This window comes from Silurus aristotelis (assembly GCF_946808225.1).
Source record: "Silurus aristotelis genome assembly, chromosome: 2".
In the NCBI taxonomy this organism is placed as follows: domain Eukaryota; kingdom Metazoa; phylum Chordata; class Actinopteri; order Siluriformes; family Siluridae; genus Silurus; species Silurus aristotelis.
Genome location: NC_139575.1, coordinates 16,301,099 through 16,328,117, shown reverse-complemented (window position 1 = coordinate 16,328,117; position 27,019 = coordinate 16,301,099). Strand labels below are relative to the sequence as shown.

Sequence of the window (27,019 nt, the reverse complement as noted above, 5' to 3'; positions counted from 1 at the left end):
GTGAAAGCTTTGATGCTCTGCCATATTTTTAGTGTCTTTATGGACAATGGTTTAATTTAAACCCTGCGTGATTAATGACCAGAGTATAAGCTGCTGTTTAAAATTACACACATCCTAGAAATGTTAGAGGCTTGGGTCAGTGTACACAGAGATAGCAGACTTGCCAAGAACGTTTTTTTTTTTTTTAGCATTGAAAATAGTAAGGCGTTGGCTTTATGAACTGTCGCACAGCAACCTATTACCAGATTCTCAACAACAAACAATGTTTATTATCTTTCAACAACATGGTATATATATCACCTGAACTGAGTTTGAAATTGTGATGTGGCTAAGGAAAAGAAATCCACAGTGCTAAGATGATCTACAAAACTAAGATATACAAAGTAGACTAATGAACTGAATACAAAAAGCAGGTGAATCTGTGAAGTGTGTAGAGATTATCAACTAAAAATCATTAACCCTGAACTGGCCTATTTACATATAATCAAAAAGAAAATGTAATAGTTTGTATATTGACTGTATAAAGATTATCTTTTAAAGAACTATAAACTGTTTTGACAGTGTTGTTAAAATCGATAAGCTGATTTATGATGAGGTTGTTGACAGGCTGCAGATTATTGAATGGCTTTACTATATACTGTAGTTTGATGAATTCAAGTGTTATAAAAATAAGCAGTATCATCACCACCTTTATCGTCCTCCTAAGGGAGGACATCAGCAGCACCTGCTCTGCTGGCATCCACCTCTAATTTAAAAGGCTTATTAAGGTCAGCTTTAACAAGCAGCAAGGGATCTGGCTAACAATAACTTTACAGACTCAAAGACTGCTCAACACCCAGAAGACCAGACACATGGGACCAAACACATTGTCGTAAATAGTTAGTGAGCAGTTCAACTACGGTAGAACATTTCTTACAGAGCAAGCCAAATTCTTATTCAATCAGCTTTTTAGACATCAAACTATCTGTGTGTGTTATGCAGCAATAACATTTTGCCCAAAGAATAACTGCTGACGTCTGCTCAGGTCTCAAAGTATATGATATGCTACTCCTGAGCATAGTGGCCAAGCTCATAATAGTTAATGATTTTTAATACAGACTGTGAGAAAAAGATAGACAGCATCCCATGTTTTGGCCTGTGTTTCAAAATCACCTGAACATCTGGGCTGTTTTGGACGAGTAGGCACAAAAACCTGATCTGAACTAATCTGTTTTAAAGTTTTCGTTAAATGGTCAGAAGGAACCCAATTTATGCAACAAATGTGGAATGTGTGTGTGCAATCCAGAGTGAAAATTACACAAAATAAAGTAGTTTTCCTTTCATTTCAGACGACTAGAACTAAGGATCCTGATGCAATAAAATTGCTGAAATTATCCAGTCCAAAACAAAACCAGTGCTCATCCATTTTTTGGGCATTATGCCTTTTCATTTCAGCCTAAAAAGAACCTAAAGCATTTCGAGCCCTGTCTCTTGCCATCCTTAAGCGCTTATACAGACAGAGGAGGAAATCTACATTTACTCTGGCATGGCGGTGCAGGCGAAAACCATTCCTACTAAAAAATTGAAAAAAAACTTTAAACAGAAACAGTGTGAGACAAAATTGAATGTCTAAAACTAAACAGTCTGTCTGCAGCATATTTTTGAAAGTTTGACTAAAACACCCAAGTGCACCCTGCAATTCGGGTGGTGTGCAATTGGTGATTGCTGTTTAACTTAAGGACAAACTATCAAAGACAGCCAAGGCATAAAACGAGAGTACTGGCTGGTTTGTATAAACCCGAACATCATGAAGGTGGTACAACATTTTACGAGTGTCTTTATAACTTTGATCTAAGGGTGTGTACAGGAAGAGCCTCGGGAACTCAGCACACAAGTGTTAATAAATAATAGCAACATGCATCAGACTGTGGCAAAGAGGCAACACAGTCAATTAATCTCTGAAGGACAATATCAAAAGCAGGGGATCTAACAAGACTTTCCACCAATTATTATATGACACTCACTACTACAATATTAACAACCTACAACTTCACAGTGATTCAAATATGGAGAATCCCTGCATCACCTGAATATTAATAGGATTACTCAACCTATTCCACCTTTATGAAGATGCTGAATGAGATTTCTCATTAAGATACCATTTTGAATTAAGTACACAATGCTGACTTTTTTCCCCCATGTGCCAAGTTGGGGTTAAGAACCTGCACTAAAAATCAGGTGGCATAACCAATTTAATCGATGTAGGTTCAACAGATTATTTTGACAAAGAAAGGAGTCCTACAGTTCAAACACACATTTTTATTATAATAACTGGTGACTGTGGGTGCACAGCTCTGGAACACCTGGTAGGGCAGGGTCACCCAAATTAAACCAAGCTCATTTAACATGTACCATGGCCAGTACAAGGATATATACACATGCGCTCTCTAAGATAAACAACTAAACACCATCAGTAGCCCTTAATGTGTTAATGAACTATCTTGCATCATTAACCCTCAATGAAATAAAACCAGAAAGCACAAACAACTTAAAAGTGCTACAGGAGTGTCCTTAGCCCAACATCAAGTCTGCATTTAAGACATTAGGCTGTTTAACAGTTCCTGGCTCTCTAACACTATTACATTTTATTGCACAACATACAGCAATTAAGTAGCCTTGCTCATCACAGTGGAATGAGTATAAGAAGTGGTGGGCATGCACTTTTGTGTACAGGGAGATCTCGAATGAAGGCAGTCCCATGAAAAACATCTCGTTAGAAACAAACTCAACACCGAAGTGGTAAACCTTTTTTACTACTAACTGGACTTTTCATGAGTAAACTCAACATACCTGAATTTTTTTAGTAGTGGTCTTTTAAAGTTCCGCAGGTAGCGCAAAGACACCAAGCTTACCAAATAAATTGCATTATAATAACAAGCTTTTCAGGCAAAATCAAAGCGGTAGGAGGAGCAGAGGAATGTGCATCAGGTCGAAACGCATTTGGTTACTGGTCCAACCCAACATGTTTGCAGATCTTAAAATGAGGCTTGATTTCTTGTGTAGTTTGTATAGGAGCCTATAGAGAATCATTACTTTCCTGCCAATATTCAGCAAATATACAACAATTATGAAGACTTCTTTAGCTCTAAAACATCTATAACTTAAGCTAAAACAAGAGATCCACCCAGGAAGTCTCCGGTCCCACAGGATCTATGTCAGACCATGACCAATTGTCAAGCTCACCATCAGCTTCCACTACTGCCTGGCTCTGCTGGATAGGGAAGAACACCTGGAAACTTATCCCCAGTGTCTCAGAGTGCAGCTTTTACAGTTTTCTTTTTATAGGACATACTGTACAGTACATGGAACAGAGATACTAAAAGAAATCTGTGTTAAACAGATACCATCTTTATGGCACTTAAATTCTCTTGATTTGGCAAAATTGTAAAGAAAAAAACAAAAAACACAGAAATGCAATAGCATACACTCTGAATGCAGAAACAAAACACTGTACATTGAGGTTGCCACAGCTAGCTGGCAGTCCCTTATGTGCTGACTCGGAGATGATATATTGTGCAAGTGCAAACAACAAAGATGAGGATAAGAGATGCACGACACAAACATATTAACTTTATTACAAACACCCTTTGGGTTTACTGCGTATAGCGTTTGGTAAGAGAGTTCTCACTTCAATGATTCAATTGCGTAAAATCAGACATGAATTGATGCATTCGAATTGGGTATAACATTGTAAGTTATCCAGAAGCTCTACAGTGGTTGTCTGAGTCTAGATCATACACTCGATCTCAGCTGTAAGGGGATTTGTAGAACAGCCAGTGATCACAGTATAAAGTGCCAGCTACAGTTTTCCTTCTTCCGTAGACTAATGTGAGCATGACAGGAGATGTAATCTGACAGGAGAGAGAGGGGGAGCATTTATATGCTTCCCTAAACTCATAAATCTAGTGATTAGACCAATGTGGTCACTGGTGTTAGCAGGATCCTCCTCTCAGAACTCTTTGCATTTTTACTGCCACTCTACCAAGGCCAGAGACATGTACTGTAATAAAAACATTATGAGAAGGAATTGGAACAGATAGAGCACTAGACCAATAGACAGATGGACAGACTGGAATAAATTAAAGAGGTAGTAGATTTTAAATACTTAATCAAAAAGCTTCTGTGGGTAATCACATAAAAAATGGAATTGAATACCAATTTAGTGCTTTCTCAATTATTATTAGAACTGATCTAAATACATTTGGGGGTTTTTCCCCACATTCCTCTTTTTTTTTCCCCCAGGAAAATCGTCTAATTTTAGAAGGGGTTCAGCAAAAAAAAAAAAAAAAAGAAAAGAAAAGAAAAGAAAAGAAAAGAAAAGAAAAGAAAAGAAAGAAACAATGTCCTTCAATCACAGGTCATGTCCTGTAAGTAGCCAGAGTTTAATCACATTCAGAGTTCACTTGATATTAGACCTTGAGTAGACTTGGATAGGTTAGTGTAGCTTGTAGTAATTACTACATATGTAATAGTAACTCAATGCTCTGCTTATTAGTCTAGTGTAGTCCAAATCACATTTCCCTTACCGTATAGTACACAAGCAAACATCATTTACTGTCTAATCAGAGGCACTGTGGGATAAAACCTATTCAGCCATGTGTGATGATCTGGTTCAGAGTTCAGGATGCCTAGTGGCCAGTCAGTTCCTCCCCAGTGAAGCGCTATAGTTTGGAGCAAAAATTAATTACAGCTTTGTCTGTCTCTATCTCTCTTGGACAACACACATTAAAACATCACTATTAACGTAAGCATTTGGGGGCTGTGTACTTTGATGGGTGTGCCAGTGTAGTGGAAAAAAGTGTGCACACTCGAGCACAACAATGTGGTTTTCTCTAAAGGGAATTCAAAATGCGTAATCACAGTGTGACAGGGAGACGGTACTTTTAATGCACATTATCTGTTCTGTTGGATGGGGAAAGGGTCTTATGATGCAGTGTGTGTGTGTGTGTGTGTGTGTGAGTCTGTCTAACCGTGATATAAAGGCAAATCTGCTTTCTCAGTGGGAAAGTAAATGCTAAATCACCACAGAACAAGAGATGGGCTCTGAAAAGTTAGTCAATTAAAGAAGCACTCTGGGATGCCATTAATCCAGCCCAGTGAGTTCTCATTGCAGCAAGAGAAAAATAAGAGAAACATACAAATTATTTATATTTATATTTATATATTATATATATATATATATATATATATATATATATATATATATATATATATATATATGTATGAGAGAGAAGGATTCTTTACAATAAGTGCAGCACAGTGTCATGCAGGGGAAATTATTTAACACTGCAAATAAAGTACATTCGAATTGGGTCACAAAATGCACTTAAGCACTGGCAGACACTATAACAAGTCTCAGCCAAAATTGCTACAAGCAGTATAGCTCTTCAAACACAGCTGCTTTCTACTTGAGCTTAGCTCCAGGGCAGCCATTTTGCTGACGGCCATAGCTAGTGATAAAGGAGAGAAATTATATAACCCACCACAAACTGAAGTGGCTTGAGTAAAATCGGACCTAATACATAATTAATGGCAATGAAATCTTATTTATGGCCTGTTCTCAAGTTTCTTACAAGTGGATAACTTCACTGAAATGTTTAACATGCAGGACATGTATGCAACTTAACACGTATACAGAGGACAATCCAGTATTGCAATTATACAACAAGCCCACATTCACACACTCCTAGGAGTCATAATGTACATTAGACAAAAAGACTTCTTAACATTATTTCATTACAAAATGAATATTAGGTGAATGGGATAAATGTAAAAGGTATCCCTTAACTTGATGTGAGTATTAGTAAGCTTTTAACTTGAGCTGAAAATTCGTTCCTATAACAGCATTCAGAGTGTGGACCATTATTTTAGTGTGGATTAGTTCACAAAAGCACAAGGAAGTGAAGGAGTTAGTAGGCGTTAATCGATAGTCAGCAGGAGAGTGCCATTCCAATTGGTGGGAGTGTTTCACCCTGATGAGTTTCTAACCAAGCTGAGCGCTAAGGCAAGATGGGAGTGCACTTCACTTGGCTCCTAATCCCCAGAGTTAATGTAGTGCGCAATGCAACGCTTTAATAGGGAGTCTAGAGCATATCAATTCAGCAGAATTCTTACTACAGTGATAAAAGCGCTGAGCTAGTCATGCTTCTGCACATTTCGGGCTATCCACACAGACACAAAAACACACATATATGTAGACACACCATATATCACCATAAAATTGTGGACAACTGATCATTACCGCTGTATGTGCTGTGTGATTTAAACCACCTCCAATCTTCTGTGAAGCCTAAAACAGGCAAAGATCTCAGCCACACTACTTAGTGAAGATGTAGAAGCTGCATGTCCTTGGAGAGAGTGGCATTACATGCATATTACATGCATGAGCCTACACATTTGACCATAGAGCCACTATGAAAAAAATCAGTGGCAGACGAAGTAGACAAACCATGTACTTGATTAAAAGTAGAGATACACTCAGTAAAATATTACTCCACTAAAAGTGCTCTCAACTTTCACTTAAGTAAAAGTTAAAAGGTTTTTGCCTTTAAATGTATTTATGTATCCAAAGTACTTGGGTTTATTAGGGCTATAAATGTTCCTATTATCATTTTTATCACAAGACTCTTACTTAACCAACACGGTTTATGTGACAAGACTAATGTTACTTTCAGCACGCCAATTTATTACTAGAACATAATGAGTCAAAAACTGATTGATATCTAATAAAATTACCAATAACCCAAAACATTATTTTCAACTACTTAAGGGCATGGGTGTCGTGGCAAGCTAGAGTCAGGAGATTTTTCCATCATTTATTACTCTGTATTATTACATTATATATAAATGTTTTGCTAGCTGCTTACCCTAACCCTAACCCTGATGCTGAACTCTACATTTGTGCTAATTAGATACAACCAAGCGAGAATCAAAACAAGTTTAAAACTGAGTGTGTGCTCTACTCTGATTGGTGGCTTGCTGCGTGCTTGACCAGTTTAGTTTTTATCCACCCATAAATTAAAAGGAACGTCTCCACAAATAGAAATACTTTAGTAAGCAAAAACAGCTACTACTTTTACTTTGTTACAGTCCACCACTGGAAAAAATTGGAAGTTAATATTACATATCTAATACAACATAATTAATGCAACATTGGGCACCAAAAATCCGATGCCTTCTCACAAATATGAATTCTTTTGGGAAATTATCCCAATAAACAATATCCATGCAGTGCATCTCTACTCTACTAGAGTCTGAAAGAGAGAAAACTAATACTATTTAATACACTAGTATGCTTTTGAAGACACAGACGTTAAACAGCCAGGCCTAATGCTACATTAGTGTTCCAGACCCTTTGCCATATCTCATTATTGCTGGTGTGAGAAAGTACAGAATATCAAAAGTGCAGCATTGAATTTAGGATTTTAAAATATGAAATATTGAAGTGCTTCAGCTGCATTGAATCCAAGGTTTATGCCTATCATGAGAAGAAAATCTATGAGCTTAGATAATGGTATTGTAGGCTTGTACATGATGTATGAATGCAAAAACAATATGGCAGTAGGAGGGAAGGGGGAATAATGGACAAACTCAACACTTTAGATGACAGGCTTTAGAAAACAACAATACGCCTACAATTTCAAACTAACATCACTGAGATTTGGCTGCTTCTTTTCCTCTAACAGCACACCAGAGACTGAGTGAAAGAAAATGATCACTAACTGTCATAGTACCTGTTATTTTGCTAGCACCTTTGAATATTTAAAATTCAATGAACTGCCTGTAATTTTGTACATAATTTGGCAAGTTGACAGTTTAAGGTCTCAAAATTGTAGATTGCTCTGGAGATGACTATTTCCATGTTCTACATGCGTGCACACACACAAAAATTCATATGCAACAAGCAAACATTCGTTATATGCAATGCACACTGATATATGGCTAAATTTGCACTCACATTTTCAGAAATGAACAGGCATTTTATATATAAAGTGTTTCTGAGGTTAAAGACAGAGCACACACAAACTCAGTTTCAAACCTGAGCTTGGATTACTGTTTTTATGGAGTTTTGTATGTTCTCCCAATTCTGTCGGTTTTCCAGTTTTCTCTCACATCCCAAAAACATGACATTAGTTGCATGGCTATACGTGTGTCTTTATTACACAGTAATGTGAATATAATTGTCTACATTTGGTCATAATAGATTTTATAAGGACCACCCATAACTTTTATTAGCTTTAAGATTAAAGCATTAAAAGATGTACTACTTTCATAATTCTAATTAGAAAAGTAGAAAAAGATATAGCCTTGAAGGTACAGGCACTTTTTACTCATCAAATCACAGTGGAATTTCTTCACATATCTCAGCAATGTTAGGACGCTGGAGCCAGAGCGCAGGATCAGCCATTTTACAGAGTCTCTAGAGCACAGAGGGTTAAGAGCCTTGCTCAAGGGCCCAAGAGGGGCAGCTTGGTGATAATGGGGCTTGAACCCCCGGCCATTGAGCTACCACTTCCCAAAGCAAAGCACTCCAGTGATGAGGAAAAACAAGGGAAATCATTTTCCAACAAATCAACATCCACTGCAGATTAAATGGGTAAATGTAAACTGCTTGTATATCACTTGATAAATAATAAATGTTATATCACTGTTAAAAGTTTGATAAAGGCTTAGCATAGTCAACAATGAAGCAGGAAGAGTAGGAACTGCATTGTTTTCAGTGAAAAGTGACACTGAAAATATATTTTTCCTTCAGGATGCCCCAGAATTTAATGCCATAATCAACAAAGCTTTAAAAACTATTCCAGTATCAATTCTATAGTTTTGCATTTTATTCTTGGGTTTTTTTTCAAGCCTACTGTATTTGTTATGCATGTTTATTCTGACTGATAAAGCTGATGTGATCTGGTGTGATATTTAGCCTAATTTAAGCTATGCCGATAATGTACTGATAAAAATATGAAGTCACATTCCTTAACATGATCGTACAAATCTATAGACTTCTCTGTATTCTCTGTCTGTGTTGATCTGAGTAAAAGAGGGGTGGTGGCCCTATGTGCCCGTCTATTCCAGTCGAGGAGATTTAAACTCTAATTAATCATATCTGCCATCGCAGAATTGCTATAGCTTTCTGCACAAACACAGATTGTCAGGTCTTGAACTCCCGTGACCAACATCAGGCTTGTGAAGACATGGCGGACCAATTTTCACACCAATTCACACTAACACACTTCAAAGTGTTTCTAAGACACAACACAGCTATCACATCTTGAGTGCACAGCTCTCACTAACTGTTTTAAAGGTGAGAAAATTTGACCATAATGCCATACATCTCGATATGGGAAATATTAAAAATAGAATTCCTGTCATATTTGAGATATTGGGCTGTTATAATTGCAACAGAGTTTATATGAGTTTCTATTCATTCGTCTTTAGCAACCCTTTAATCTGGGCATGTTTGCAGTGTATAAGAAAAGCCTGATACAATTTAATATTAATACACCCTGGGCATCTATAGCAGTGTACACAGATTTACACACTTATTTACAGTTATGGGCAGTTTAGCACATTCAATCCACCTCACAGAAGATTTAAGGAAACCAGGATGTGAAGGGAAGCACATGCAGCCTGCAGTGTTTATTTTATGCGCTAATATTATGGAAAAAATGACAGCTAAATAAAGAGTCATCTTTTCATGTTCATTAGAGCTGAACAAAAGATGAGAAAATTTAGTGTGCAAAGTGTCCAGAATCCAGAATCTAGAATGATGAATGTAATTATCCTCTGTTGATTCATGGATGATTCAATTTTAGTGCTAATTAATACACCAGACAATAAATTGAGGAAGCTAAAGGCTCAAAAACTATACCCTCAGCATCACTGGATTAAACTGACCCAAATATTATTTCTGTTGGTCAACAGAAACTGTACTCAAACTACTGACACTCCTCACATAATAAAATAGTAATAATAATAATAATAATAATAATAGTCTATTCAGCCCGAATATGTCTATTATAATTCCAACATCTTATGTTTGATATGAATTTAATTTCTATATTCTTTTTGGTTTAGCGTATTAATTTTTCTGCCTTGAAAACCTTTTATGCCTTTGACCCAGGAACAGATTGCGCATTACTCTTTAGACCGAATTTAATCTCACACTATCAGATCCATCAACAGGCACAATGCAAGCAATCAAGCTTGCATCAGCAGGTATTTATATTTATTACTTTAGATAAAAGACGTGTGAAAAACATGCACGCTTTTATCCATTCAGTACAGAAACAAAAAGTGTAAGATACCTAGCTGTAGGAGGAGAGGAGATGGCCACGACTAAATACACACATGGACACACACACACACACAAACCCAGCAGGATGTGATTTTGCACCATTCTCCACTGATCAACCATCATATCAGTCATCTCATTAGCGTCCCACCTCTGTCATCTACATCCTTACTGATGACGGTGAAAAATCGCTGCTCGTGCTTTAATTAATTCATAACGGTAAAACGACTCAGACAGCAAAATAAAACTTAACTTGTTGCAACTAAACAGCAATTTAATTGGGTTAAACTCTCAAATCCCCTAGAACTAATTGGACACCTTACAGATTAACAAGAAAGGTAAACAGTCACGTTTTGTCCATCACGTAAGATGACGCTTTGATTAGTTCACCCCAATTCTCATTTCATTGTTTCCTGATGCTAATTTTGCTTATTGCAATTTATTCTTTTTTGAATATTCACTTACAAGTGAAAAGAACAAAAACAAACAGAAGCAAATGTATCTTTAATTTTATCAGGCTAGCCAAGCCAACACCAAACTGTGACACCTAAATATTTTAAAACATTTTAACAGGTGTGATTTCTAAAATGTAAAGCTTTCAGATCAACAGGGACTTTATACTATTAGCTCTTAATTCACTGTGTCCTTTCTTACATCAGGGACACAAAAACACACAAATTGAAAATTTGAATAAAAGCAAGTCATGTAATTAAAAAATTACATTGGTTTGGAAATTATAACTTCAGAAATATCAAATCAACAAATACTAATTAGACATTACAAACAAAACAAATAAATAAATGCAAACATACATACTTGAGCAAGGCCCTTAACCCTCTATGCTCCGGGGGTCCCTCACGAGGGAAATATCAAGGTCCGCCTTCCCGTGGGCTCACCACCTGCAGGAGGGACCGTAAGGGACGGTGCTGTGAAGATTGGGCAGCAGTCGAAGGCGGGGGCCTGCTTAGACTGCTGCCCCCGCGACCCGAATTACGGATAAGCGGGAGAAAATGAATGAATGAATGAAACATACATACATGATGCTTCATAACACCACCTGATACACCTCCAAAGATTCACACTAATTCCTGACCATTTTCAAATCGTACAAATTCCCTTGATGCTACAGAAAGTTTAAACTTTAGTTAATTAAAGGTTCATCACAAAGAAGCATGTTTCACAATATCTTCCTGCTCATTAAAACCCTAATGGTGGGAGTCACTGATTTATGCGCTAAGGAAGGCAATTATTCTCCAATAGAGCGATGGTCCCAGCATGAAACTCTCCAGAGAATGGGCAGCTTTTGATCGGAAACCTACTGCTGTGAGCGTGCGTCTGTGTGTGGTCCCTCAGACTATGAAGAAAAAAAAAAAGACATGCCACAAGAAGACATGAATAATAAAAAATAAAAAAAATACAAGGACAATCTGAAATGACTGTTTTGCATGTGGTCATTGAGGGCCAGTGGATGAATATGGATTAGCTTCTTGTCCTCACTCGAGTGTTTTTCCAGTGAAGAAGACAAGCTCCTACCTGCGGAGCGAAGATTGCTTAATAAATGACATGCTGTCCCATATCTCAGCCTAATTCTCATATTAAATTCAAGGTAGCTTCTTATAAATGAACTCGGCAATGAAAAAAAGATAGATACTGAAGGGGCATCTTAGTGAGGCAAGTCTGTTAAATTATGATTTCCACCACTACCAAACCTCAGCCTAATAAACCATATTCGTATAGGCATTTTTTATTCCCAATTGGAAAATATAAATGTGTTTAGAACAAGTTCTTTATAGCAAAACAAAAAACCAGTAGGAATTACCAAGGAACTTACTGTACCATTATTTGACAAGTCTATCACCAGGCCAAATCAAACATGTGTGTTTAAATATTTGATCTGGATTGAATAGCAGACATTAGGTTAACATTAACGTATTGGGTTCCATAATGTTTACAGTCACATGTAAGAAAAACATCTTTCATCGGTTGAATTGTGACTAATCCTTTGGATTAACAGTAGGCCGGGTTTAGATGAGTGAAGTGCTTGCAATGGGCTATACTGTTTCAGGAAATTACTGAGATTCAGAGCCTTAAATTTCATGTGCAGGAACTTAGACATCCAGTGTACCATGATCAAGACTGAGGTAAGCATGATCATGACTGTGCTCAAACTTTCCTCATGGTTTCAGGTTTGCTTTTGACACTTTGTCCAGGGGATTATTCAAAATATTTGTATGAGGCTCCCAAGTGTCGATTTGGACCTTTTAACTCAGTCATGGTTAACTGGTAAAAACTTGGTAGTATGTGGTTTTGATTGTAACTGAAGTTTTATACTTGTTAACTCTAAGGAAATATATATATATATAAAATGTCATGATGAATGAGGAAAATGAGAGAGAAAGAAGATTGGATGATGTTGTGGAAATGGTGAAACAGGAAGTCGTTTGGACCAAATGACCTACCGGTAGATGTATGCTGTGCCAGATTGTTTAACAATATTTTGGAAGGTTGGAGGATGCCTGAGGAATGGAGAAGGAGTGTGCTGGTACAGATCTTTAAGAATAAGGGAGATGTGCAGACCTGCAGTAACTAGAGGGAAATAAAGTTGATCAGTCACACCCTGAAGTTATGGGAAAGAGTAGTGGAAGCCAGGCTGAGAGAAGAGGTGACCATCTGTAAGCAACAGTATGGTTTCATGCAGAGGAAGAGCACCACAGACATATTATTTGCTTTGAGAATGTTGATGAAGTAAAGAGAAGGTCAGAAGGAGTTGCATTGTGTGTTTGTGGATTTAAAGGAAGAGTACGACAGAGTGCAGAGAGAGGAGTTGTGGTATTGTATGAGGAAGTCAGGTATGTCAGAGAAGTATGTGAGGGTGGTGCAGGACATGTATAAAGACATCGTGACAGCAGTAAAATATGCAGTAGGAACGACAGACTGGTTCATGGTGGAGGTTGGATAGCATCAAGGATCTGCTCTAAGCCCTTTTCTGTTTGCAGTGGTGATGGACAGGTTGACGGACAAGGTGGGACAGGCGTTTTTGTGGACTATGATGTTTGCGGATGATAATGTGATGTGTTGAGAGCAGGGAGCAGGTTGAGAAAAGCCTGGAGAGGTGGAGGTATGTGCTAGAGAGAAGGGGAATGAAAGTCAGGAGTAATACAGAGTACATATGTGTGAATAAGATTGCAGGGAGAAGAGGTGGTGAAGGTGGAGGAGTTCAGGTACCTGGGGTCAACAGTGCAAAGTAATGGAGAATGTATTGTGAAGAAAAAAGTGCAGGCAGGGTGGAGTGGGTGGAGAAGAGTGGCAGGAGCAATTTGTAATAGAAAGGAAAAGTTTATAGGATGTGTGTGTATTAATAATTATTTTATATAATTTTATATATAATGCTATTAAAGCACTAGTGCCACCAAGATGCACATCAGAAACACTACTAAACTTGTTCTACAGTAATTATATACAACGCATTGGTAATAATTCCTATTAAGCTATAGAATGAATCAATATGTTTCTAAATATTAATAACTTAAAACATATGGAGCTGAGGACAATAGTTGCCTACTTGTGAGTAAAAAAAGGTGTGTTAAATCTGGCAAAACTGACTTGGGTTTCACTCTATGTCTAAAAGTTAACGTTTGTTTGTAGACCAAGAGAGCACGATTGAACTTCATTGTGGGTGGGATGATCTCCTTCCCTCCTCCCTGTTGAAAAGTGCACGGCTATCTTGTAGCCATCTTTCACATCGTGTTTACAGAACCAGGCAGCTGATCCTCTCTTCCGAATGCATTCAGCTCCCCTGTGATATTAAATGGATGGCTTCAGTCACCTTGAGTTACTAAAACCTTAATAGTTTACTAATTTACAGCATAGCTTCAGGGTTTGATGCTTCAGAAATCTGCAAAAGAGTTCAAGCGTTGAGAAAGAGAAAAGACACCTTGGAGGGAAAGAATTCACATCCCATCACGCATTAGACTTGAGGGCAAGTCAGCGCTTGTCCCTTTAACAGTCACACATGAAGAAGAAAGAGTGAGAGAGTGTAAAAGAAAGAGAGGGAGGGGGGACGAGAGAGATTGACATAGGAAAACAGGGACTCCCAATTGGACAACCAATTAGCAGTGTAGATTCAACAAAAGGAATTTTGTAATGTTCATGGATGCGTGTCCATTTTGAACATTGCTCAAAAAATCTAAAATCATTTCAAAGTTGTTGTTTTTTTTGCAGTGAGTAGAAATGACTACTTGCACCATCCTGTGTCACAAAGAAAGATAAAAGGCAACCATAAAAACTTCAACGTTTCGGATGCAATGTTTTTGAAGTTTCTTCAAAAGTTACAAAAGAGGCTCTTTTGAAAAACGGAGCTTAGACTGGCGCACCGAATCCAGCAGTTTAGAATAATGATGTTAAAAGCTTATTGCATTGCCGAGGCTTTCTCACAATCTCTCACTTGTGTGTAAAGACCCTTTTAGACAAACTACTTTCACTAGAAACACAAGAGGCGTAATTAAATTTGATTTATTTTGAACTCATCTTCAGAGGCTCCGAGTCTGCCATCAAAGAGCGTGGAAATACAGCGCAGCGCTCTTCTAAAGCCCAGCATATCGTTCCAGGGTTTGCTCCATGTACAGTGCAAGCATGGTGCCATATTTCAGAGGAATCCTCTTTTTTGTGTGCGTGTGTGGTTGTGAAGACACCTTCCAAACGCAAAGCAACCCAAGCTGCATTTCAACAGTAATCAATTACAACATTGTGGTAAACAATAAGAAGGCAAACTGCAGTGAGCCACAAAGCAAACACCACATTTAAAAACATAGTTTCCTGGAAAGAAATCAGACAGCTAATGCTAATGCGCCTTACTTCAACACGAACAAACACACTCTTACAAAACACCCGTCACCCTGTAGTGCAGGCTGGAGTGCTTGAGCATTGTTGGGCTCCAGAAGTCACATAGGGTTAAGCACATTTCGGAGTACCTACTCTGTCTCCGTGGGTAACCGTGCTGCTATTGCTATAATAAGGGCTCATTTTAAACATTGGTTTGCACATTTTGTCTTGACTGATCATTGTCTAACCAATGACTTGATAGCTATCTGAAACGGTTATCTCGGAGTGTATAGAGCTAAATCCTACAAAGGGGCTATTGCTAAATATTGACTTTAGGATAAAGAATGCTAATAATGTGCATTGGTAAGAAGAGTGGGTTGCTTACTTCAGAGTGATTATTAGCTCAGATAGCAAGGTTGGGGTTGACTTAGCGTGGCAGCCTGCCATATTGGTTGTTTTCATTAACCGTGGCATAAACACTGGCTTAATTCAATTGAGAAGCTGTTCTCCACTCCATGACATTTTAGAATTAAGTCTACTTATGCTTGTACTTGGTAATAAGTGATTCCCAGCCTCACAAAATGATTACGATTTGTTTTCTATTCTTGAGGCTTCACATTGAACGCTCTCTCTGTCCTAGTTAAGATACTTTTGGGATACTAAGCTGTAAACTCTTGCTCTAAACACTCCTGTTAATAGATTACTGTGACAACCCTATTTTAGTGTGTGTGTGTGTGTGTGTGTGTGAGCAAGAAGGCACCCAAGCAGACATACCAGTCTGTGGACATGCTCATTCCTGTGTCCAACCCACTCGGCCACCTCTATTAAGGTCCCATGTGATGCCTTTAGGAGGGAGGAGGCCCCGTCTTGTGGCTTCTGAATTGAATGGCCAGATGCTTTTATTCAAAGTGGCTTACAAGTGAGAGAAAATCTGATCCATTTTAACTTCTGCACCATGTATGTGTGTGTGTCAGGGTGGTATGGTTCAATATTATGGGGAATATGACTATGGGGAAACTACAAGCTCAGCCAAAATATATATAACTTATTGTGCAATGTAATTCCAGAAATAGCAGTTGCCTTTCTAGCATATGGGTATAAGATAAGAAAATATAAAGAACATTCAGGGCTATGATAAATTTTTCAGATTACATTAGAAAATTATTGTGGAACAGTGACATGTAACAAGTTAGTGTGAAACAACATTTTAAATATAATGTATTTTAAAATATTTTTCCACACATCTACACTTTGTTTCATTTCCAGCCAAAAAAATAATAAAAAATACAAATCGCAGCTTGTTGTGTTACCAAGAAACCTTAAACCGTGTGAAATCCTGAAACCTCTCCTGCGATGGAAAATCTACTGCCTGTTACAAATCGATGAGATGACAGCCGACATGGCTTCCCTAACCGTTAAATAAATGTTCACAGAAATCTTCACCATATCAATTATTATACAATTTTATTTGCTACACAACAGCATGTTTTATTACGCTCGGATTAAGTGGATCATCCACCATACAAGTCCCTGCGAATGAGTTACTAGAACTAATAATATATTAGTAAAGTATTAGTATAATAAAATGTTCATTTCAAGCTGTGATGTGATGTGTGTCATTTCAGCATAGATCTAGCTTTCCTTAAAGAATCAACACCCTCCTGATAAATCAGATAAGCAACATTAATACATATACTGGGACTGTCTTCTTTGTTGGTCATGGATGTCTGGATAATTGTTGCTATATCACCTGTTCTTAACTAGCACAGAGCGAAAGCAAATTCACTTTTGTTTATTGATCATGTTTAGCCAGCAAACAGACAGATTTCTAAGGAAACTGAGGTTATATGAATCATTCACTGTGACTGTGCTTGAAAGAGAAGTTAATATTAGTGGAGCTAAAAAGCCCAGCTAGGTCATGACCTTTAGTGACAACCTCGACTGACTTTATCGGCTCAAATACTAAGAAAAGGGCAATGGGGGAGTAGAAGGGGTTATACGAGCCTGACCCTAAACCTTTCATTCTCCTTGACCATTGAACACCCACACATACACGTCTTACTGCTCTGTCTTTTCAGCCGATGATTCCATTGCAATAAATGAAAGCAACCTGCATGTGTGGGGTGTGGGGACATGTGAGACAGAGTGAGAGACAAAAGAGCGAGAAAAACAGTGAGAGGAGGGGAAGTTTAAGGGGGGGGGGGGGAGAGAGAGAGAGAGAGAGAGAGAGAGAGAAAGAGAGAGAGAGAGAGAGAGAGAGAGAGAGACTGCTAAATGGTGAGTGCAGGTCTGCAGGATTAGGAGAGACAAAGACATTGTTGAAAGACATAAGCCTCTGTGAAATGGAATCACTCCCCAGAGATGGAGGGTCTCTTTCCTATACACACTCCTGTTCACACACTGTCACGCACAGCACCATTCACATAGACTCTCATACATACATACATACAGAACATGCACAAACTTTCATGCCGACTTCACCCCAAAAGACATTTCGGTGGGAGTAAACATTCAAAGCGCTTCACCTCTGATGATTTTGGCACGCACAAAAACCTGAAATGTTTCCATTGTCAACTATCAGTAAGTGCATTAACGTGTTCGTAAAGCTCACAACATTCGAACGTACTTTCAACTGTATGTAACCGTCATCATTTTCTCTTTTACGTGACTTGTCACTCCCTACACAGGTCTGTAGTTTTTATTTCATGATTATATCTTGCAATCCAAATTATGCTGTTGCATTCACTTTATTTCTCCTCACTAGTATAAAGGGAAAAAAAACAACAAGAAAATTCACCCTAAAGACAAATAAGTCAAAATCTGAACAGGTGATATCTTGCTGTAGGGAGAGTGGACAAAGAAAAATTAATATCCTCAGTATTAGTGGAAGAGCTGAATTAGAAAAAAAAAAAAAAACCTATAGTAATAAACCCCTAACTGCTTGTATTCAGTGAATTCAAAACATTTTTAATGAAAAAAAAACCTCCTTCAATGATCAAACCCATCATCAAATAGCATTCTGGGAAAATCTAAAACTTTATTTACATTTTTATTCATTGCATATGCACATTTATTCAACAATAGACGATCCATGATGCAAGTATTTTACAATGACAAGAAACAATTAGAGATAATTGAGATATAGTTAATTATGATGCATACTGTTCAGATTCTCTGTGGAAAGACATTAAAACTTCAAGTCAAATGATCAACTTGAAAAGGATTACCACAGAGAGAAGCACAAGATGGAAGATACACACTGCAGGTGAATTGTAATACTACTGGCAACTTTTACAGCATTTTACTGTAGGTGTGTGGGTGTGCGCGTGTGTGTGTGTGTTCCCTGCAGGCTATTCATTTAAAAACCAAAAGCAAAAAAATAAATAAATACAAAAATACAAAAAAAAAAAAACCTATAGCAAAAGGGGCTCTCTCTCTGCCTCAAGTCACGGCATTTCATTTCAGTGACAATAAAATGACCTGAGACATCTTGCCCATCAGAATTTGGCGGCCACAAAAAAAGCTGAAAGGACAGGAAAGTGGTCTGCTAAACAATTTGGCTTTAAAAGTGCCAAGAAATGATAAGATATCAGAGAAAATAGAGAAAAGGTCAGAGATGTGAAAGACCAAGGCAGTGAGAGGTTCAGCATTGAGGCAGTGAATGAAAAGAGCACGTCAGGAGAAACTTGCCTTTTCTTTTAAAAAGAAAAAAGTTCTCTCTCCACAAACTCATCAGTATGAAAGCGAGGTTTGGAAATATGTAGATTTGAACCGCAGCACAAATCTACCCTAAAATAGCAGTAACAAAAGCATGAACTCTAACTCTTCTGGGGTATGAAGCCCTTTTACCAGCGCAAGCCCTTTGGCCGAGTCATTTCTCTTCGGCAACAATAAAACAACCTGAGATGGTTTGAACGCTACACTAAAGCAAAAGGTGAATGATATACAGATGAAAAGATTTGAAAAGTCAAGAACAATTCATTTCGCTTTAAAAGTGTCAAGAAGAACACACAAGACCGAAATAAAGAAGGAGAAAGAAAAAGTTTAAACTATACAAACAGGAAAAAGTCAAACTTACCATGTGAAAGGGAAGAAAATGGCAAGATTAATCAGAACCACAAATCCTGCACTATGAAACACTGCTATTTCCCCAAAAAATTTAATAAAAAGTAAAAAAAAAGTAAAATCCAGCGTGATCTAGATAAAGAGCTCCAGGTGGTCACTGTCTGAATGAGAGAGCTGATCAAATCCACCTGCCTGACATGCTGAGGGTGTGTGCATGTGTGTGTGTGTATCTGTGTGAGAGAAAGTGTGTCTCCAGGGAGAGGCGTGAGCTTTCTGAGACTGGGAACAAGGCCAGTCCAGACACACACACACACACACTCTCTCTCTCTCTCTCTCTCTCTCTCTCTCAGGTGTTGAGTTACAACTAGCCCCTAAGGGGCCGGATTTACACTGCTTAACCAATCAGGGAATAGAGCAACCTCATTCTGTTCCTGCACAGGTAAGTGTAGCCAGGATAAGTCCCCCCCTAGAGTTACCGGGACTTAATCATTTGGGTTTATTTGAAATAAGGCAGACAGACAGACCTGCAGCAGAGCAGTCATAAAGATAATGCAGATAAAGGTGTGTGTGTGTGTGTGTGTGTGTTTTGTGACTGATTGTAACCCACCATGTAGTGTCTGCTGGAAAATCACTAACTCTCACTGACCTTTAAACATACAGAAATTCTATCTGATAGAAAAATCATAAAACCTTTCCATCTAACTGATAGTCAGAATAAACAATTTTCCCCACTTCAAAGTTCATCTCAAAACCTTTAATACGCTTTAATAAGCCAAGACAATTTACATTTCCAAATGCAGTTTCTTTCCCCAAACCCTTTCAATCTTTCCACCTATCAATCTACAGTACATGTAGACTCTTTAGTCTTTTCAAAATCCAGTTTTTGCCAATGAGGATGACCCTGTAATAAAACAGTAAGCAAATGTAAAATTAATAATAATCACAGTTTATTCATTTGGGTATTTATTTTATTTATTTTGGTGATAGTCAGATTTACGTTGGCTAAGGTTACCACTGGATTTAGTAATACATTTCAATGTCCTTGACATCCAAACTGAACTACTGAAAATATTTACTGTAATTCACCTGCATTACAAACACGCTCATTATCTTAGATAATTTAATGAATTATTAAAATTAGATCCTTTAAATACTATTAATTTTGTAAATGCACAATTTACCTGTTATTTTGAACAACCTGTAAAAAATTGTTTACAAAGAATACATCTAAAACTATTATACTCGAAAGAAACAGAAGGTGGATAACTCACAGAGACCATCGGGTTACTGGGTAATATCACTATGGTGATGTAAACTAAAATCATTTGTGCATTGTGTCATTAAGAAGTAACTACAGCTCATTGTCCTGGATAGACGGACTGATGGCCTACAAAAAATTTAAAACAGTTGAACAGAGATACTGCATGAGCCTAGAGAAAATCTAGAGAGAAAGTGCATCTATAATTGAAACAAGAGGGATGTTTTGCAAAGCTCTGCAGAGATGACGCACACAATTACTGCCAAATCAAAACTACAAATAGGGTGTACACATGTGGGGGAATGAATGTAAACGGACAAATTAACACAAGAAATAAGAGTGTGGAAGACAATTCCACACGTACATCATAGAGTGATGAATAAACATGTAAGACCACCACAATGGGACATCACATTAGCATAATCAACGATGCGGTGGTGTGATGCAATATCACTAAAAAGTGAAAAAGTTCATAGGAAATCCTTTTTGTTTTGTAATTATTGTAATAAGTATCAATTACAAGTTATAAACCATGTAAAGCATTAATAATCTTTCTATTACAGTCCTATGAATAAACCTTTCACTGATATCAATTGAAGTGATAAGAAGTGATTGGATATATTGGTAAAGCCCCTTTATTGTGGCCCTCTACACCTTAAATATGTTTGCACATTGGCCAACACAATAAGATCTGCGTTCATTTTTAAAGCATTAACAGTATAATTGGCATAATATAAAATCAGTTAACTTACAATCCTAAGTAAAGTCTAGGTTTCTAATGCATTTGTAATTACGTACAATCTTGAAATAAACTTGATTTAGTTGGATGGACACCAGACACCTTGTGCTTCTTACACGTGACAGGTGCTGAGGAACAGCAAAGCACAACTATTCCCTTGGTAACAGTAAACAGTGCTGATATAAAGGACAAGATGTGGGAGAGCATTAAGGATTCCAATGTATATATTGTTCAAGTCAACTTTGTGAGAATGCCCCTACAATATGGGATCACGTCTAAAAATAACGTGACCGAAAAGAAATCTTTTATGTAAGGCTACATCCACATTAATTCAAACTGCATTTCGGTTTTAAAATGCTTTCTGTCTGCATTGAGGTTTTCAAGTGCTTTTCAAAAATTGCTCGTCTACATTGAAACATCTGAAAGCACTTACATGCCCTACACTGAACATGTGTAAAGACGTAAAAAGCTTTAGTCCGCATCTAAACCCTATCCATCTCTTTGAATTGAAACAGCTGCAAGGAAATATTCGGTCTCCTGGAAAAAATGAAATCTGTAGTTTCTACAAAGCGACATTAATCTTAACACAATCAACTTCAGTACAACTTCGGCAGCCATCTTTTACTTGTTTTGACTAGAATGGCTCACATGGCTGTGACTGTGTGTTTTGAATATATCCATCTTTTTGTCCAAACTAAAACCCGAAAGCAACTTTTTTCAAATTCATCCACTTGGGAGGGTGTTTTGAAAAAGCTCTGTTTTCTGTCAGATTTAACTGGATTAATATGGATGAAGTCTAAGTGAAAGCTTTTCTTTTTAAAGGGAAATTTAAGGAGCTGATGTGATTAGGCAGCAGCACACACAGACACACCTCTATTTACAACTGTGACAGCTGGTATAATTAAGAGCACACAAACAATGGAAAAGTATATATTAACAATAAATATAATTAATTTCACATTAAGCTCATTTAGCTCAACCTTAAAGGTGTGAGTCAACAGAAAAACATGAACTCTCTTCCTGGAACATCGACACCATCACAGACAACAAACCAAGATTGCTAGAGGATTTGGGTCTCATCCAGTCCAGTAGGCTCCTGTGTTATTGAACATGCCCTATCTTCAGATCTGACTGCCCGCTCCTGTCTGCATGAAAGTAAACACTTTCTTCCAAGAGTTATTTGTTTGGTTCCTCGGGATCACACTCCAGTGAGTGCTAAATATACAGTGTAAGAAGGTCATACATAGAGCATTTTCTGCGTCTAATGACACGCCTGGCTGCTATTCATATAGAAAACTCAGTTTCCAAAATATCCATACAGGGTTTAATTGATGAAGATTTTTGTGGAAGCTGCCAATGTTGTGTATTAATGTAATTATTTGGGCCCAGTGTATTTACATTAAAATGGAAAAATTACTTTTAAAGGTCATGTCTGTCTTCATCCTTCAAGCATCATTCACCCAATATAGTCTACCATATACTGGGAGAAAATCTAATCAACACAACAGCACAGCACAAAAACCTCAGGGGTGACTGGCACTCTGGTATAATGGTTCTATACATCTTTTCTGAGCTTATAATTATATATACACAATATATATCTAATATAACCTATAAAAAAAACTATATAGTGTGTGTGTGTAAGATATTTTGACTGCAGCATGATGTAAAATAAAGAGCAAAAGCAGTAAAAAAAAAAAAAAATTATATATATATATATATATATATATATATATATATATATATATCACACACACACACACACACACACACATAGTGTTGTGCTCGTTACTAAAAAATAGTAACTAGTTACAGTTACTCATTACTTCATTTAAAAAGTAACAGTTACTTTGTTGATTAATTACACCAAAAAAGTGCGTTACTGTTAAAAGTAACTTTTAGTTACTTTTTAAAAAAACCTTCTTTAATGTTCCCATTAATGCCCTTTTATGCGTTATGATCTATACAAACACAAAACTGACTTAAACACAAAGTAATTTTTAAACACTATTTTATTAAAGTCAGAGCAGCACAAACTGAATATATCATAAGGATTTCTGAAATAAATAACAAAACAAGCTGAATAATATATTCACAATCAAAAACTAAAGTGGCTTCTGCTGTTGTGTTGAGCTCTTAAAAATGTTTCTTTCACAGCTGAAGTATTAAAACTATCAACAATGTAGAACAGAACACCGGGTTAGCTACTAGCTTCTAGCATGGAATTCCTGGAGGAGCTTCAACAGATTGGAGTTGCTGTTTACTGTTTATCGCAGTAGATACGAGCTTTGAGCCAGAAAGACACAACTTACATTTGACTTAAAAGTTTTTGTCTTTATACTCAACTAAAGTGAAATAATGAGCATATTTCCACTTTGAGAAACTCGTCTTGCTCTCGCCTCGACTCGCCATTACTGCCGCACAGACCTGAATAAACGGAGACACGCCGACAGTGCGTCTTCTTCGTGTTTACAGTGGTTCATCCACCAATCCTACAGTGCTTCTTTTCCTGTTTACAGTGGTTTATCCACAGATCCCACAATGCGACGCTGCTGTAAGCAAGTTAGACTGTAGTCTACACTTCAGCCGAAATTAATTCATTTAAAAAAGTAACAGGTAACGAATCATACGGTAACGGTAACGAAGTAACTTTATTTTTAAAAGTAACGCGTTACAGTATTAGTTACTGTAAAAAGTAACGCGTTACTGCCCAACACTGTGTATGTATGTATGTATATATATATATATATATATATATATATATATATATATATATATATATATATATATATATATATACACACACAAAAAATATAGGAAAACTTTATTTATGAAAAAAAATTAATCGTTCACAATTATTAGTCCAGCAGATTCCAAAATTGCAATTAATAAGCACAATTTATTTTTTTTGCATGATGACATGGTTGAAAATAGCCACTTATATTGTACTGAAACAGAGATGTGTAAACAAAGATAAAAATGCTGTATGTGCTGTTCAGAGCATCAGAAAAAAAAAAAATCGGCTTAATGAAAATACATATTTTCTTATAAATATTAGGCAAAGTTCGCATTACGCATATTTTATTTGGGCATGAGATAGTAAAGAAGGCAATGATCATAATGTGTGGATGCAATGAAGGCTAAGCAAAGAATACCTAGGAGTTGATTAATTCCATTTCCTCTTCTGTAAAGTAAATGTGCCCACAGTTTAAATGATAAGCTGACCAAGCATCCATCTGCAACAGCTGCAGGTTACTTTAGGAAGTAAAGTGCAGAGTGTATGAAACAAGACAAATGCTGTGTTCTTGTCAGTAACTGCCATGTCAGATTCCAGATAAATTACCACACCAACAAAACATCGAAAGGTTTGTCTAAAAATAGTGTGCATTTCTTCCTTAAATGTCATTTGCTGATAAGCTACTAGATTTTTTTCTTCCTTTGGGGAAAATAGTCATTAAAAAAAAAAAGGAGAAAAAAAAAAACAAACAAACAAAAAGGGACGGATATTCTTTCCTTGTCTTTGTTTTTCTATTTCTCTTTACTTACTTGATCCCAGTATTTCTTTTTCAATCCATCTTTGCAATTTCTTTTCACCATCTATTGCTATAACTTTTCTTTAATGAGACAGACACTTCTAAGAGGCAAAAAAAACCTTTTATAACCCAGATCGACTTATCTTTACCCACTACTATTAGAAAAAAATCAATAATTTGCAATTTCTATGAAAGAAAATCTCTAGTTATATTTTTTAGCGCTTTGGGTGTTAGCAGATACGGCACCATTGTAGGTGGGCTTGGACGTGTCTCATTCTCCAGTAGGTCTAAGATTTCAACTATTTCATACGCCTGTATGCGGCATGCTCGGGCCTGCTCTACACACACGGCTGGAAAGACATGAAGGGATCAGGGCGTATTGATGGAGCCACTCGTCATGGTGGTAAGGACTCTTGTGTTTTATGATTCTGTGTGTGTGTCTAAGGAGCCCACCCCTGTAGTGTGAGTCAGTGAGACGGTATTACAGGTGGGATATGACAGGAAGAACATGGATTCTGGAAAAGAGGGAGGATAATAAACAAACCGTCTGACACACAAGGGGTTTCAGAGAAGGTAGAATAGGGGCTCCGTTTTAAAAACAACTCAGACATTTTATTTCAGTGAATCAAATTGTCATGTCTGCCCTGATTCTGTCCCAACTGACCTAGCATGTTCTATAAACCATCTAATGTCCCCTTTACTCTCCTTATGTGATCATAAGCATTTATTGTTATGCTATCACTACAGTATGTGGGTCTGATACCATATACAAATACAGTACTGTTCTTCCTATATTTTTTAGTATTACAGTATACAATTTATAATAGATCTGGGTTAAAGTGCGAGAGAATGTTGCTAGTTCTCCTTATGGCTGAAACCATTGGATTTGACAGGATTGTGGTTCATGATATTTGTGATTGAAATTTAATACATCATTATAAGCTACATCATTTTAAGACTGTCATTAGCTAGCACATGTTCAGTATTTCCTTCTGAAGTCTCAAATTTGAACAGTAACCATGTGTGTTTTTCAGAGTGTCCAGAATATGTTATATATGCAATTCTATGCATTATATACATGCATTTTTCACATAAAATACAATATTCTTAGTAATGCACTCAATAAATGTATTAAGTGTTCATGGTCAGCAAAATAAATAAATAAACACTTCTTTATTGGACTAAACTGGAAATAGATAACATCAGGTAAATCTATGCATAAAATCATGTCTCAAGAAATTGGAAGCATGCTGCTATTGATTTAGAGGCTCGCAGGTTTATTATCGAGTGCTATTTTACAAATGTCTTAAATCTGCAGACTTTTGTGCATCTGCATGTCTGCTTTATGAATATTTAAAAAATTAATAATCACCTATTTAAATCATATACACACTCTATGGCATGTGTACCTCTGACATGCATTGGCTCGACCAGCTTTAGACACAAGACAAATGGACATGTCCTCACCCTGCAGGACGAATCTGATATTATCAGCACTGCTCATGCACGGTTTAGTCTCCATCAATCCAGATCTAAGAAACTTTTTCAAGGGGGCTGTGCACATCATTTTACACTATAATCCAGATTCCCACAGATAGAACTACAATGGGAGATAAGCAAAATGGCTTTAGCCTTGGTTCAAATGCAGGTCACGTTTTGACCAAAAAAATAATAATTCTACCATTAAAACCCAAATAAATATGCATTTATTTGAAAATAAATATTACTAAATATTATAAAAGCTATTTATAACATTATATATATAAAATATACATCAAATATGATGTATATTTTATGTTTCAAATGTCGTTTTGACAAACAAATCGAACCATTATTTTTTTTTTTATTAATAAAACCATGTAGTAAAATATGTTTTAGACCAGTATTACTACATTTTATTAAAACCAGCAAGTTAAAAATCGTGTAGAATGAAATCACAAGTTAACTTTTAGCCAGATGGTTTGGGTGTACTTTGCATGACTTCAATATACTTGTATATTATATTATTATAGTATATAATAAGAGTGTACCATTTCACGATTGTAAACACGATCATAGTTTTTAATAATCACTTTACCTTCTTTTTAATAGTCATCTTTTAATTTAAACTATCATTATTATTTTTCTCTAGCCTTAATATTCTTTTACATATTCCTGATTGTATCTTGTTGCATATCTGTTAACTGGCTGCTGTAACATATTCAATCTGAGATTAATAAAGTATATATCGATCCATCCATCCCTTCATCCATCTGAACAAAAACATGTGCACA

The 27,019-nt window shown here is 36.8% G+C and overlaps 1 protein-coding gene across 16 annotated transcripts in view; it reads right to left on the bottom strand.

Moving 5' to 3' along the window:
• ptprfa (protein tyrosine phosphatase receptor type Fa) overlaps positions 1-27,019 on the bottom strand; it is a 216,177-nt gene that overhangs the window by 151,122 nt on the left and 38,036 nt on the right. For 5 of the 16 annotated variants that reach the window (XM_083568474.1, XM_083568489.1, XM_083568477.1 and 2 more), the window contains exon 1: positions 19,230-19,501. The exons of 10 other annotated variants lie outside the window; for them this stretch is intronic. The gene's annotated coding sequence lies outside the window, so the exon portion shown is untranslated. Of the gene's footprint in view, positions 1-19,229; positions 19,526-27,019 lie in introns of those variants that run through there. One more of the 16 variants, XM_083568487.1, reaches the window with a different exon arrangement.